This window comes from Canis lupus, chromosome 20, assembly GCF_003254725.2.
Source record: "Canis lupus dingo isolate Sandy chromosome 20, ASM325472v2, whole genome shotgun sequence".
In the NCBI taxonomy this organism is placed as follows: Eukaryota; Metazoa; Chordata; class Mammalia; order Carnivora; family Canidae; genus Canis; species Canis lupus.
Genome location: NC_064262.1, coordinates 15,077,212 through 15,091,033, shown reverse-complemented (window position 1 = coordinate 15,091,033; position 13,822 = coordinate 15,077,212). Strand labels below are relative to the sequence as shown.

The following is a 13,822-nucleotide window of genomic DNA, read 5'->3' as shown; positions in this document are numbered from 1 at the left end:
TCTTTGCCTCTTAAATATGGCAATTATTTTTAATATTCTACTTTTAAAGTTGGAACTATTCAGACTAAGAAAACAGTGAATGATTTTATTAAGGAAGTGACAAAGTCAGGAAAATCCTTTGACTGATCTTTTGATTTTCTGGTAGGTGCTCATTCTAGCCATGTTAATTCTAACAGTGGTATAACTGAATATGATGCTTTATTTATTACTTAATCTGCTCCCAGTTTTGTGGACTTCACATCCTTTATGAAATTTTTAGAATACATTGTAACAGAAAGAGTGCACCAGATAATTCTCAATAGTCTTTTACTTTTTTTTATCTGTTATACAGTTGGAGGAATCTTCCAACACTGGTTCAGATTATAACTTTATTTTGGGATTTATCAGAATACACAATCCATGCCTTGGAGATAATGCCCATTTTTTAACCACTTTTTCAGTTTTTAGAAGCTGTATATACCTTTTGAATGAATAGAAAAATAGACCTTCCATTTTCTTGATCCATCATTTCATATCTGTTGGCTCATAGGCTTAGTAGAAAAATCAATGTTTGAATTTCTGACTCTTGTGAGAATCTACTTCCTAATGTCTTAGTGAAAAAATTAAATAAGTTTTCACTGTCTGTGTGTACTCATCTAAAATGTACCTATTCACCTAGTGAAAGGAAGTACAGGTGCTTTTTAGGATGAAATTTTTGACTGAAAATCTTTGAAAGAAATGTTCTTATACAATTATTCACTAGTGTAAGTATACATGTGGGAGTGGCATTTCTTTTCAAAGGAGTATAAAAGGTTTTTTATGATTAACTGTATGTTGCTTATTTTTAGAAAACATGATTATTGGGTAGTTATCTTTTCAACACTGTCTTTTCTTTATTGATAAAATTATACTGCTTATAACTTTTTTGATTCCATATTTCATCTCCAAACTCCTGTGGATTCTGAAGTAGGTTGTAAATGCTCCTCTTAGCTTCACATCTACTCTCATTTCTGATCCTGTCTTAATATTGTGACTTTTTTTTTAACACTCTTGTTCTGCTGCTGTGAGAGGCCAGCAGATACTGTAGCTCAATCTCTTTTTCTCTGTGTTATGTTCTTCTGAAGGACTCTATTATAAGAGCTTTGCCCGTAAGAAAAAAATGTTACTTCATGTCCACTTGAGCTTGTGATAAAAGCAGACTTGATCTTCTCTCTTTTTAGGAATATATACAACATTAGGACCATTCCTATTTGCAAAGCCTCTCAAGTAGAACTGAGGAAAGTTTACAGAGTTTATCAGCAAATTAATGGACAAGTATTTAGGAGGCACCTAACAAGTGTAGGGTTCCAGGCTGGATGCTTTGAGAAATACAAAGAAGGAAAAATTCAGTCTTTGCCCTCAAGGCACTGCCACTTTTGCAGGGGAAAGGATGGCACATATATATGAACGCTAATATGCATGTAAGACTCATTATACATTGTCGGTTGAAATCACTTTTGTTAAGTGAATATGACACTAGTAAGAAGAGTTCTAGGAATTCATAAGAGGTACCGACATTGTGAACGAAAGACTAAAAAGTTAGAGAATATTTGACCTTGAAGAAGGTATCTAGTTTTTTCATCTTACATATAAGTAAAGAGAAGTCTCAAAGTAAGTCCTAGTGGGCAGCCTGGGTAGCTCAGAGGTTTAGCGCCCCCTTCAGCCCAGGGCCTGATTCTGGAGACCGGGGATAGAGTCCCACTTCAGGCTCCCTACATGGAGTCTGCTTCTCCCTCTGCCTGTGTCTCTGCCTCGCTCTCTCTCTCTCTGTGTCTCTCATGAATAAATAAATAAAATCTTTTAAAAAAAAGAAAAAATAAAAAAATAAAAAAAAGAAAAAATAAGTCCTAGAGACTAATTGTAATTTTCACAGAGCTATACATTTGTTATTGACAGAAACAGGATTTGTTTTTAGAGACCAAGACACTGGATTTATTCAGGAAGACCTGGAAGAAAAAAACAAAACAAAACAAAAAAAAAACAAGTGGGAAGACTGGGGAAGCAGAATGAAGAGCATAAATGTTAATTTGCTAGATATATTCAAAGAAAAATAAACAAAAATCTCTCCTTTATGAGGAGAGAAGGAAGATTAGTAGAGAGCTAGCTTTCTGCTTCCCATTCTCTTACTTTGTGCTCCCTAAATGATACATTCTCTAGAGCTAGAGGAGTAACTTTTTTTTTCTTATAAGTGAATGACATCTGTGTTTTCTCTTTTTAATCAGGAAAAATTAGCATTTCCCTTCTGAAATAGCTAGTTCTAGGAATAATGATTGTTTAATCTTGTGATTGTCCTCCATAAATGTTAAACTTGTAAATCATCAGACTTTGTTCAGTTGAAGGCCATCTGTCTCTCCAGAGGTGTAATGGTTCATAATATTCCAAAACCAGGTGATTGTGCCTTGTGCCAACATGGCAAATTAAGAAATCTCTTATCTAAGTGTTCTAAGCATTAGAGGCCATGGCGTCAAAATCATTTGCCAATGAACTTTTCATTAACGTTACATGGATCTTGTATAAAAATCTTGGATTTTACCTTCTGAGAACATTTATATAATGACTCATTTTAGGCAAAACCACAACACACATTTGGAGACCTAGTTAAAAAACTCAGATGTAGCATAAAATGTGTTTTGTGTAATGTTGATACCAAGTGTGAAGAATTTCTTTAGCTACTTAAAATTTGAATAAGGGAAAGAATATTAAGTTTAAAAGTTTCTCCTCAGCCATTCAACAAATAAATTAAGAGCGTGTTTTACTTAAATGATAAATGAAACTATTTTGGAAATGATAGAGTCAATAAAGGTGGTTATGTTATTAAAGTTAAATTTCTATTTGAGATAAAGTTGAAAAAGAAAGGAAGTCAGAAACCACATAGGGCTTTGACATGTGACATGAAAGCAACAAATAAAGTGGAAGTGAAGATTTAAACATGTCCCACTGAGGAAGAAATACAAGATTTCTCCCAGAAACAAATTTGACACTAGAATCCCCTAATTCTAATATAAGGAAGATGATATAGAAAGAATGAGAAAATATTTTAGATGACATAGATTGCCTATTTTAATCCTTTCACATTCTTTCCATGTTCCTTGTAAGATAATTGTACTTGTTAATAGTACTTACATACAGGCAACTAAAATATATGTGATTGACAAGGGGTGGGGTGCAGACTGTAGGTCCTCAGGAATTGATTAGATTAATTGTACTGAAAGAACCCCATAGTCAGGTTCATGAGGAAGTAATTCTTATACAATGACAAATAATAATCGATGACTCCTATTGAATAGTTGTTAAGTGCTATTTAATTGACTTATATCTAAAGAATGTTTGTTGAGCACTAGTATATATCAGTGAACAAGGCAAATGTATATTCCTTTCTTTTAGAAAATGTACAAAAGAAACCACATTGCTTACCATGCCAGAACACCAGGAAGCTGCTGTTAAAGACAAACAGGGTAAGGACAGGACACAGAGCCAACTTACAGGGCTCCCCATTAACCTAAAATGGGGCAATATGAACATTAATAAGAATAATGGCAGCAATTGATTGAAGTCACAAAAATATGTAACAAAGTCTATTAGTTCATAAATAATATGATAAAGAGAGAATGATAATGTTCCCAACAATGTAATCAGATGGATTCTACCTATTATTCCTATTGACAGATGAAGTGGATGAGATTCCATAAGGCTAGGCAATTGTCCCAAGACTGACCATTAATAAGTAGTAGAGTTGAAAATTCAAACTGAGTGAGCTTGCACTGACAGGGCTATTGACAGATGTATTCTATATCCTTGTGTTTAATTACTTATCTGGCTTGTTCTTCTTGTGATGGGGAAAAAAAGTCACAAATTCCTTCATTATATTTTCTGTTTCTGGAGGGCTCATTCTGAGCATCTTCAGTCCAGAATTTTAAGTTAAGCCTGAAAGTTTCCAAAAAAAAAAAAAAAAAATTAGCATCACCCAATAGTCATTTAACCAGCTTTTAGGAGCAGGTCCACACATTTGTTCATGTACATGTATGTTTCCTGCTTCTATAATTTCATTTCTAAAACTTGTTCTCTTGAGATAAGTGACAAAGGATGTTGTTCAGATGGGATCCAAAAGTGGCAGTCTTCTGAAAACTTTGAACTAATAATTTTGAAAATTGATTTGGAACAGTTTTACTTGATTCGAAACATGTTTTAATCAAAGTAGGCACTATTATCTGTACTTAAGGAAAAATAAGGAGGAATAAATGCAGAATTTCAAAAACATTGCTAATAAGGGAGGATGTTGACAATAAATATGCTTTGTCATTTCTTGTTTCTGACATGTCTGTGATTTATTATAAAGCATAATGTTATGTACTGTCACACTTAAGAATGTACTCCAGGACTTGTGTGTATGTCTGTAGCTTAGCTATATAATTCAGCAGATCAGATTACCAAAAAATGGAATCATTGAGTCCCATCCACAGTCAAAATTGAGATCAAGTAAAGAGACATGACACATACTATTATTTTTCAATGATAAATAGTTTTGAGAAACAAGTCCTCTTTGATACAAGTGTTTGATAATAAGAGTAAGTGTGTTTGGAAGAGTACTCCTAAAATCAGGTGGAACAAATCTCGCCAGTCATCTCCAGCCTTCTTGTTTGACAGATGAGGATAAAACTCTAAGAAGCTGAGTTGACTAGAGTCACTCATCTAATAAGTAACATCAAGACCCAATGATGGTGGAATTATCTCCTTTTAGTCTACTATGTTTTCTTATTTATCCATCTCTACCAGTTGTACCACCATCAACTCTAGCCAAATTAGAACAAGAGTATCACTTTTGACCACTCTACCAGTTCTCTATGCACATTCAATCTATTCTCCTGTCCCATCTATTACATCTAGCAAATACTTGACTGTAGCTGCTTGATTTATCCCCAATACAGCACCATTTTATGATAGATAGCATCCTGACTAGTTTTCTTACCTCGAGTCTGGCTTCCTCAATTTCATTTAATAGAAATTTTTTCTGCAGTGCAGACTTGATCATGAAATCAGATTTTCTTGGTTATATGTTGCCGTTACATAACAGGAATGAGCCAGGAGACCAGAAGCTCAAAATCAGTGCATTATTTTTTGTTTTGGACATCATTATAAGAGAAATGAAAATTTCTAACTGCATGGAATCTCCGAAATGCATAGACAAGAAACACAAAATACCCTTTCCTTTCCTCCCTTCCACACCCCACATGACTCCTCATATTTCACTGTATTAAGTAGGCAAGCTTGACTTCGTTTCAGTCTACAAAATCCAACATATCATTTAAAGGTGGACAGGGGAGGTAGGTTTCTTGGTTTGTAAGTGCCTTGCTGACTGGCTTCTGTGGATGACTGCTCATACTCCTGTGTATAGTGTCTGCTTACACCACAGTTGTGGTGGCATATGCCACATAACACAGTACACACATCCATGCATCATCTGGACTCTACCTGCCTTACCTCTTGCCACTTTGCTCCCTCTCTACTGCCCCACACTTGGCTCTTGCCATAATGAACTTACTTAATTACAACAAAGCTGTATTCTCCAATAATGTCATCACTAGCCACTTGTAACTACTTAAACTGGGTAGAATCAAATGAAATTAAAATTTCAGTTCCAAAATCACACTGATTTTATGTCAGATCCTTAATGGCCACTAGAGGCTAGTGGCTACCCTATTGGATGGCACAGATTTTAAAACACTTTCATTACCTTATAAAGTTAATTTGGGGAGCAGTGCTTTGAAGATTAATGTCCTCCCTTATCTTTGGTCCCTATCACAAGCCAGTAAGTTACCAGGTAACTGAGTAATCTTACTTTACTAACCACTACTTACTTAATTCCAATTCCCAATCTAGTTCATATACTGGCATTCCTTCCTCTGGGACTGTATACCAGGGTATCTTCTCCTTTCCCTTCCCAACTTGATTTGTTTGGTTCATTTTCTATTCCATTCTTTAAACATAGGGCTTCCCTTGGCATAGCATTTTATCAGATATATTCTAAGGATATATTTATTTGTCTCTATCTTGCAGACTCTATACTTGTGTTTCTTGCTCAGTCTCCTATTGGGGGCATGTAGCTTGGTGCCTGGAACTTTGCAAGGAATCTATAAATTTTGGATTAATAAATGGATTAATTAAAATGTTTATTTTATTTGAAATAGACAGGCACCCCCAACAGAATAAATGTATTTATAATTTTCCATGAATCAAAGCTTTTTTAATTGAGTTACATTATAAAATTAGGAATTAATCTTCTTAGAAATTGGCCATAAGAAAATTACTCATAAGGATTTATATTAAAAATATTTAACCTTGGGGTCTCTGGGTGGCTCAGTCAGTTAATGGTCACTTAAGACTATTGATTTTGGCTCAAGTCCTGATCTCAGGGTTGTGATCTCAGGATCATGGAATTGTGCCCTGTATAGTACTGTGGGCTGGGTGTCGAGTCTGCTTAAGATTCGTCTCCCTCTGCCCCTCCTCTTCCCCACCCCCTACTCTCACATACATACTGTCTCTCTCAAAAACAAAAACAAAAACAAAAACAAAAACAAAAACAAAAACAAAAACAAAAACAAAAACAAACAAAACAAAACAAAATCTGAAACAAAAAAACTTAACCCTGCACCATACAATGATGATGATGGTGATGATAATAATCATCATCATAACAGGAAATCTAAAGCAAAATAACCATCGGCCTCACACCCAATTAAGGAGGAGACTGTGTTTAGCACAGTCTGCTTTAGGACAAGACACATAAGAAGCCCATTATTTAATATAATCAGAACAAATCAACTGTTCTCATTTTTCTATGTTGCCTTCTAACCCTTAACCACATGAATACATAATTTTACAATTGTCTCCATAGCTAGGATAGTTTCTGTTTTTGGTTTTAACATTAATATTTCACTGTAAGTTTACAACATGGGCAGTGTAATTACTTTTAGTGGCTACACAATATTCTATCCAGTAATGACAATGGAATTTGCTTCAAAATGCCTTTATTACTTTTTGGACCGTTAGATTATTTTCAGTGTTTTCTGTTTTAAATAGTATAACGCATTTAATATTTTCATGTAAGTAGTTTTTCTTTTTGAGAGATAAATATTTTACTTTAGACTAAATTGTTTAAAAAATAAAAACCTGTGACATTTATGGTATTTGAAACATTTTACCAAATATTTCCCCATGAGCTGAGGTCTTGTCATAATTTTAAATTCTTTTTTTTTTAATTTAACAGATACAAAATGGACAGAAAAAGTTTTAAAGTTGAATGTATAGTGGAAAATACAATTTTTTATTGGAACACTATGGTGTTCTTTTAGATAACTACTATCATTTTGAGAAAGGAGTGAGTTCAAAGAAGAAAAAGATGCCATTTATTTTACTGAGTTCTTTAAATGAAATCACTAACCTCTCATGCACCAAAGTTAATATCCCTTTTATAAACTGGAGTTCTTAGGTGTCCCGACTCTAGAGGGTAAAGGTGTGGCTTCAGTGTCACATCACTATGTGGAAGAGGATCTGGTGAGCTCAGGAACACAAATGAAACATGGATTCACAGTTTAGCTTTGATGGAAACAGTAGACTTTTATTTTTATTCTAGGGGCATTTTTACATTGTTTTATTTTAAAATACGACAAATGGTAATGCACAGATATTGAAATCTTCCCACATACATTCCCTTCTCTCTTTCCCATGCCAGTTCTTTTTTATTGTTATCTATTTTTGTTTGGTTGTTTAATTGCCACTCTTAACCTGTTTGTGGTTCAGGATGTTACTTCTCTGCCTGTAGTAGTAATGATAATGTAAAAATAGCAATAATGATACCTAATTTAAAAAAATGAAGATTTTATTTATTTATTTAAGATAGAGAGCATGAGCTAGGGGAGGTATTGAGGGAGAAGCCCCCTCCCCGCTAAGCAGGGAGCTTGAGGCAGGGCTCAGTACTGAGACCCTGGGATCATGACTTAAGCCTAAGGCCGATGTTTACCTGACTGAGGCAACTAGGTGCCCCAATATCTAATTTTAAGTGCTTTGCTGGTGTTAACTTACTTACTCCTCCAAACAACACTGTCATATAAGTACTATTTTTATTTCCATTTCAAAGAATGGAAAACTGAGTCATAGGGTGGTTAAATAACTTGTCTAAAATTGCACTACTGTTTAAATCTGAGCAATCTGATTATCTGACTTACTGCCCTAAACTTGAATGCTATGCAAAATGAATCAAGTGGATTGTTGTTGTTAATATTTCAAGTAGTTACAGGTGAAATTCACTTTTTTTAGTACAAAATGTATTAAAGGTATTCTTGAAGACCTATTTGTAATTGTACTTTTAGAGTCTTTTCCAAATCCCCACAAAATCTAAGTTTGTAAGACACAGGTATTAAATGGCTTGAGAATTGGTCTTGATTTATTCCAAGTAAATCACACAAAATCAATCTCCTTTTATGTTTGTAACTGGTACACTGGAGAATCTTTCTTTCTTTCTTTCTTTCTTTCTTTCTTTCTTTCTTTCTTTCTTTCTTTCTTAGAGAGAAAGAAAGAAAGGGAAAGGAGGGGCAGGGAGAAAATCTTCAAGGAGACTCCTTGCTGAATATGAAATCCTAAGCTGAGCTCTGACTCAGGACCCTAGGGGAAACAGAGAGTTGGATACTCAACTGACTGAGCCACCCAGGGGCCCCCAGAGTATTGCTTTTGGATAGTACAGCTGTCATTCAGCAAGGTGCAGGACAGAAATTTTAATGTCATCCTTTTGGAAAATATGGATAATAATGAGTGGTTTAGATGATTATTGTAGGCATGAGCTCTCTGAGATGCTTAAGCATTCTCCTGAAACTGAAGGTAGGATAGGTTAAATATACTGGAGTAGAATTAGACCATCTGGGCTCAGATTTTGGCTTTCCCACAGCAAACTTAATCTTTGAGTAAATTTCCTAGTTTCTCCAACCCTCAGATTCTTCATCTTTGCTATAGACATGCAGATGTGTTGCATCCACCAGGTACAATTGTTGTTAAGTGTTAAGATGGGGTAATATATGTATATTGTACCCATACAATGGTATAAAATTCATGGTATAAAATTCAGCAGTAAAAAGTAAGAGACTATTAATATACCCTACAACATATATGCACCTCACAAACACTATGCTAAATGAAAGGACTCAAACGTATTGAATGCTTCTATTTATATGATAGGGGAAGACAAGGCTAATATACACAGAAAGAAGATTAGTGGTTGCCTGGGACCGGTGTTGGGCATGAGAACTGATTAAAAATGGGCACAAAAGATCTCTTTGAGATAATAGAAATAATCTAAAGTTAGATTGTGGGAATGATTGTGCAGTTCTTTAAATATATTAAAAACTATTGAATTGTGTAGTTAAAACAAGTAAATTTTATGCTATACAAATTAATACCTCAATAAACTGTTAAAAAAGAAACCTAAAAATAGAATTTAGCATAATCAATCATTATTAAGATCTTTTTATTATTTTTATTAGTTTTTAGTATCCACGGCTGAGTCTTTATCGTCTGCATTACTTAAAGTGAGAGATTATGGGGATATGCCATAGGACTCTGTACTTAGCTGGGCTTCATCAATATTTATCAACTTTTTGGATAGAGACACACTTTCAAGTTTATGAATGACACAGCTGAGAGGGATAACTAATAGAATAGAACCCAGAATCAAGATTTGGAATTTTTTTTGACAGCCTTAAAAGCTGAGCTTGTGCCAATAAGATGAAATTTAATTAAAAAAAATTGCAAAGTCTGGCACAAGCTGGCTTTCTTAGGCAGGCTAAAGAAGTATAAGCAACTGGCTTCTAAAATACTTATTACCTTTATAGTAATAAAATATAGGATGTGTTTACCTATAAGAAAAGAATTCCCAGAATATCTTGGAGGTAATTCAGGTCAAAATGGATATTCCACATATAAATAATACGTTATGTTTTAGTAGATATTGGAGGAGTACTCATCTGGATATTCCTTGCTTTATGTTCACATAATGATGATAGTAATAATTATTATTTATAATTATATTATGTGTAAGATAAAATTCGACACTTATAATGTTCTAAGATCTGTGATAAGTGCCTCATATATATTATTCCCATTTAATGCTTATAACGACCCTACTAAAGAGTTTTTTTTTTTTTTATTCCTAGTTGGCACATGCGCTGACCTGAGTCTTAGCCTTAGTTAAATAGTTAGTGAGTGGCAGATTATGTTAGGAAGCAGTCAGGATTCAGGACCCATATATTTTTTAAAGATTTTATTTATTTATTTATTCATGAGAGAAACAGAGAGGCGGAGACACAGGCAGAGGGAGAAGCAGGCTCCATGCAGGGAGCCTGACATGGGACTCGATCCCGGGTCTCCAAGATCACGCCCTGGGCTGAAGGTGGCGCTAAACCGCTGAGCCACCTGGGCTGCCCAGGACCCATATTTTTAACACTTAAGCTCTATGGTTTACCTTTAGAATTCCTTATAAATAAAATATAGTTTTTGAACCTCTAGTAAAGTAAAAATGCAAAAGCAAAGAGATACTCAGCACTTAGCCTTTTGGGGGAGGAATCATTGATGGTTAGACCAATATCAGGATTGGTTTATTTTAGTTCTAATCCTTTGGGAAGTACTAATTTCCATCACTGTGTTCTAAACTGTGCTACATCTAATGAGCTGTGTGAAAATGCTGAGGTATCAGGGGCTATGGCCATTCGAGCAAGAAGACAGTAAACACAGTAGGAACAGCTGCTTAATAAAAGGCTATTAGTAGGCCAGAAAACAAACAGGAGATTTTGCTGAAACATATAATCTATTTTTAAATTACTCTGAAATAATCACTTGGGCATTGATATGGAAGAGAATTATCAACAGTCGGATGTTTTATAGAAAATACTCTACCTTGAAGTCTACTTTTGGATATTGTTTCCTGTCTTATGTTCAGTAATCTGAAAAGGAAGTCACCATGTGTTTATGAAAAACATAATAGATAATGTATTGACTTGAAATTCTTTTCATTTTAAAGAAGAAGGAAAATGCATTGGCACAAAGTCAGAAAAGTATGTAATTGATGTTTTCTTATCTTAGAGGGTCATACACACAGGAGACCTAAGATCTAAGTTAGTGTGAGGTGCAATGTAGATATGAGGATTTAGGTTAGAAGTCCACCTGCTAGCTTTTTTACACAGTGTTTACACGACATAGAAGTAGCTCTTATATTAATTTTTAAAAATAGTGAGTGAAAAATATAAGTTCCTTGATTGGTATCTTTTCTTATTTAGCTCTTAGTTTTATTTAAACATTAATTGTTATTAAACAAAATCCATGTTGCAGCTTTATCAGTAAGCATTATTTTTTTTCCCTCCATACCAATAAGGGAAGCTTATGTTCATTGTACATTCTCTCCTTCAGGAATTCCCCCCACAGGACTTAAGTTTTTGTGGATCCTTTCCATCTTCCTGTTAGTTTGATAACAATCTATGATTAGAAAGCCCCAACCGTTTTAGAAGCTTTCCTGCAGAATTATTTTGTCTCTTAAATATCCCAAAAGAACAAAGATTTCCTTTTCCCTCTGGAGAAGATTAAAATTAATACAATAGTCCCCACTTCTCAACAGTTACACTCTCTGTGGCTTCAAACACCTGTGGTCAGTTGATGTACTTGAGCATAAACTGGTGATCCTTTCTTGACTCTCATGAGAAGGTCAGTAGTGGCCTGACACTATGTCACAGTACCTGTGTCATTTACCTCACTTCATCTCATCATGTAGACATTTTATTATGTCACCTTATCTCAGAAAGAAGGGTGAGTTCAGTAAAATAAGATAATTTGAGAGAGATAGACCACATTCATAACTCTTATTATGGTATATTGTTATAATTCTAGTTTATTATTAGTTACTGCTATTAATCTCATGCTGTGTCTAATTAAGTTTTATCATTAGTTTATATGTATAGGGAATATCATAGTATACATAGAGTTCAGTGCTATCCATGGTTTCAGGTATGTTCTGGGGGTCTTGGGATACATCCCCTGTGGATGAGAGAGCAGGGTACTACTATATCCAATTTTTTACCCACTGTAGTCATTTCTTTTACCTTCTTATCTTTTTGACCCAGAAAAAACAAGTTACTTTTAAACTTTCCCCATTAAATTATGCAAGTGGATGTTTAAAAAAATCAATTTGGCTAGTTTCTATTAACAGCTGTTAATTCTAGGTAAAACCCAATGTATGCTTGCACACAGGATTTTAACTTGCATCATGTGTTTGCAGAAATCCTTTAGCGCCAGAGCAGTGTTTTCAGTTCTTATTGAGTAACAAAGAATTGCTAGCTTATCCTGAACAATCTGTCACATAATGGTTTTGGATAATTTGGATTTGGATCAAAGTTTTCTTTTTTTTTAATAATAAATTTATTTTTTATTGGTGTTCAATTTGCCAACATACAGAATAACATCCAGTGCTCATCCCATCAAGTGCCTCCCTCAGTGCCTGTCACCCATTCACTCCCACCCCCCGCCCTCCTCCCCTTCCACCACCCCTAGTTCGTTTCCCAGAGTTAGGAGTCTTCATGTTCTGTCTCCCTTTCTGATATTTCAAAGTTTTCTTAAAGTTTAATGGAATATAATAGAATGGGGAAATGGAATTTCTAAAATTCTGCCACCAGTTGCATAACAACTGATGATGGTAGTTATCAATGCTTAGATTATTGCCTCTAAATTATTAAGCTATAGAAGAATAACATATTTGAAGTGACTATTACCCAGATAGTTATCCAAGGGCAAAAATTTAACAAAATCCTTTTTCCTTGGACATTCAAATCCAACCTTTCATTGCTGTAGTTCTGTTAACCCCCTAAACTGATAAGACAGTAAGTACAATTCTATTGCTAGACAACATTGTTTTTGGTAAAAATAGCTCATTTATACATTGTATCTGCTGGAGATCCCTGGGTGGCTCAGCAGTTTAGCACCTGCCTTCGGCTCAGGGTGCAAACCTGGAGTCCTGAGATTGAATCCCATACAGGGCTCCTTGCATGGAGCCTGCTTCTCCCTCTGCCTGTGCCTCTGATTCTCTCCCTCTGTGTCTCTCATGAATAAATAAATAAAAATCTTTTTAAAAAAATTGTACCTGCATTAAGAGGAATATAAATGGCCTCTGAGTACTAGATGGGATTGTAATACTTTGGTCCCTGGAATGCAGTGACTCTTATAACTGTGTGTCCCTTGTGGAGACCCTGGAAGCTATTTCTATGCAGTTGTTAAAAGAGATGCTTGCTCTTTTGGGACATGAAGCTTTCAGACCAGGATTACTCCAACAGTTGCCCAATGTGACTCTTGCCTTCTTACACCTCACCAGGACTCCTTATACCTCCTTAGACCTCCTGGTGAGGGGGTGGATCTCCGTAGGCCCTTTGTGAACTACTACAAGGACATTGACAAAAAAATATCGCTACTGCCGTCTTGGCGAGCTATATTTCTGAAATGTATTCCTCTGTGTAGCCTAATGTCACATGTGGCGTATAAGACTGGAGTCTTGTAAGTCTAATGTCCATTTGACTTAAGAGGAACCTCTGGTATGTATTAAATATCTGAATAGAACATTAAGATCAAATGAAGGGAAAGTTTGGATTTTTGGATGATTTTATATGATGGTAGAAAACAATTGTGAAAAAAAAAACAAAAAAAAACAAACAAACAAAAAAAGAAAACAATTGTGCACCTTACTAATTGTACTAATCACTAGTACAATGAGCACAGAATCTAA

The 13,822-nt window shown here is 34.9% G+C and overlaps 1 protein-coding gene across 12 annotated transcripts in view; it reads left to right on the top strand.

The window, feature by feature from the left end:
- Nucleotides 1-13,822, top strand: part of CNTN4 (contactin 4) — a 922,691-nt gene that overhangs the window by 366,286 nt on the left and 542,583 nt on the right. For 3 of the 12 annotated variants that reach the window (XM_025451423.3, XM_025451444.3, XM_049098181.1), the window contains one exon: nucleotides 3,403-3,473. The exons of the other annotated variants lie outside the window; for them this stretch is intronic. The gene's annotated coding sequence lies outside the window, so the exon portion shown is untranslated. The remainder of the gene's footprint in view (nucleotides 1-3,402; nucleotides 3,474-13,822) is intronic. 12 annotated transcript variants of the gene reach the window in all.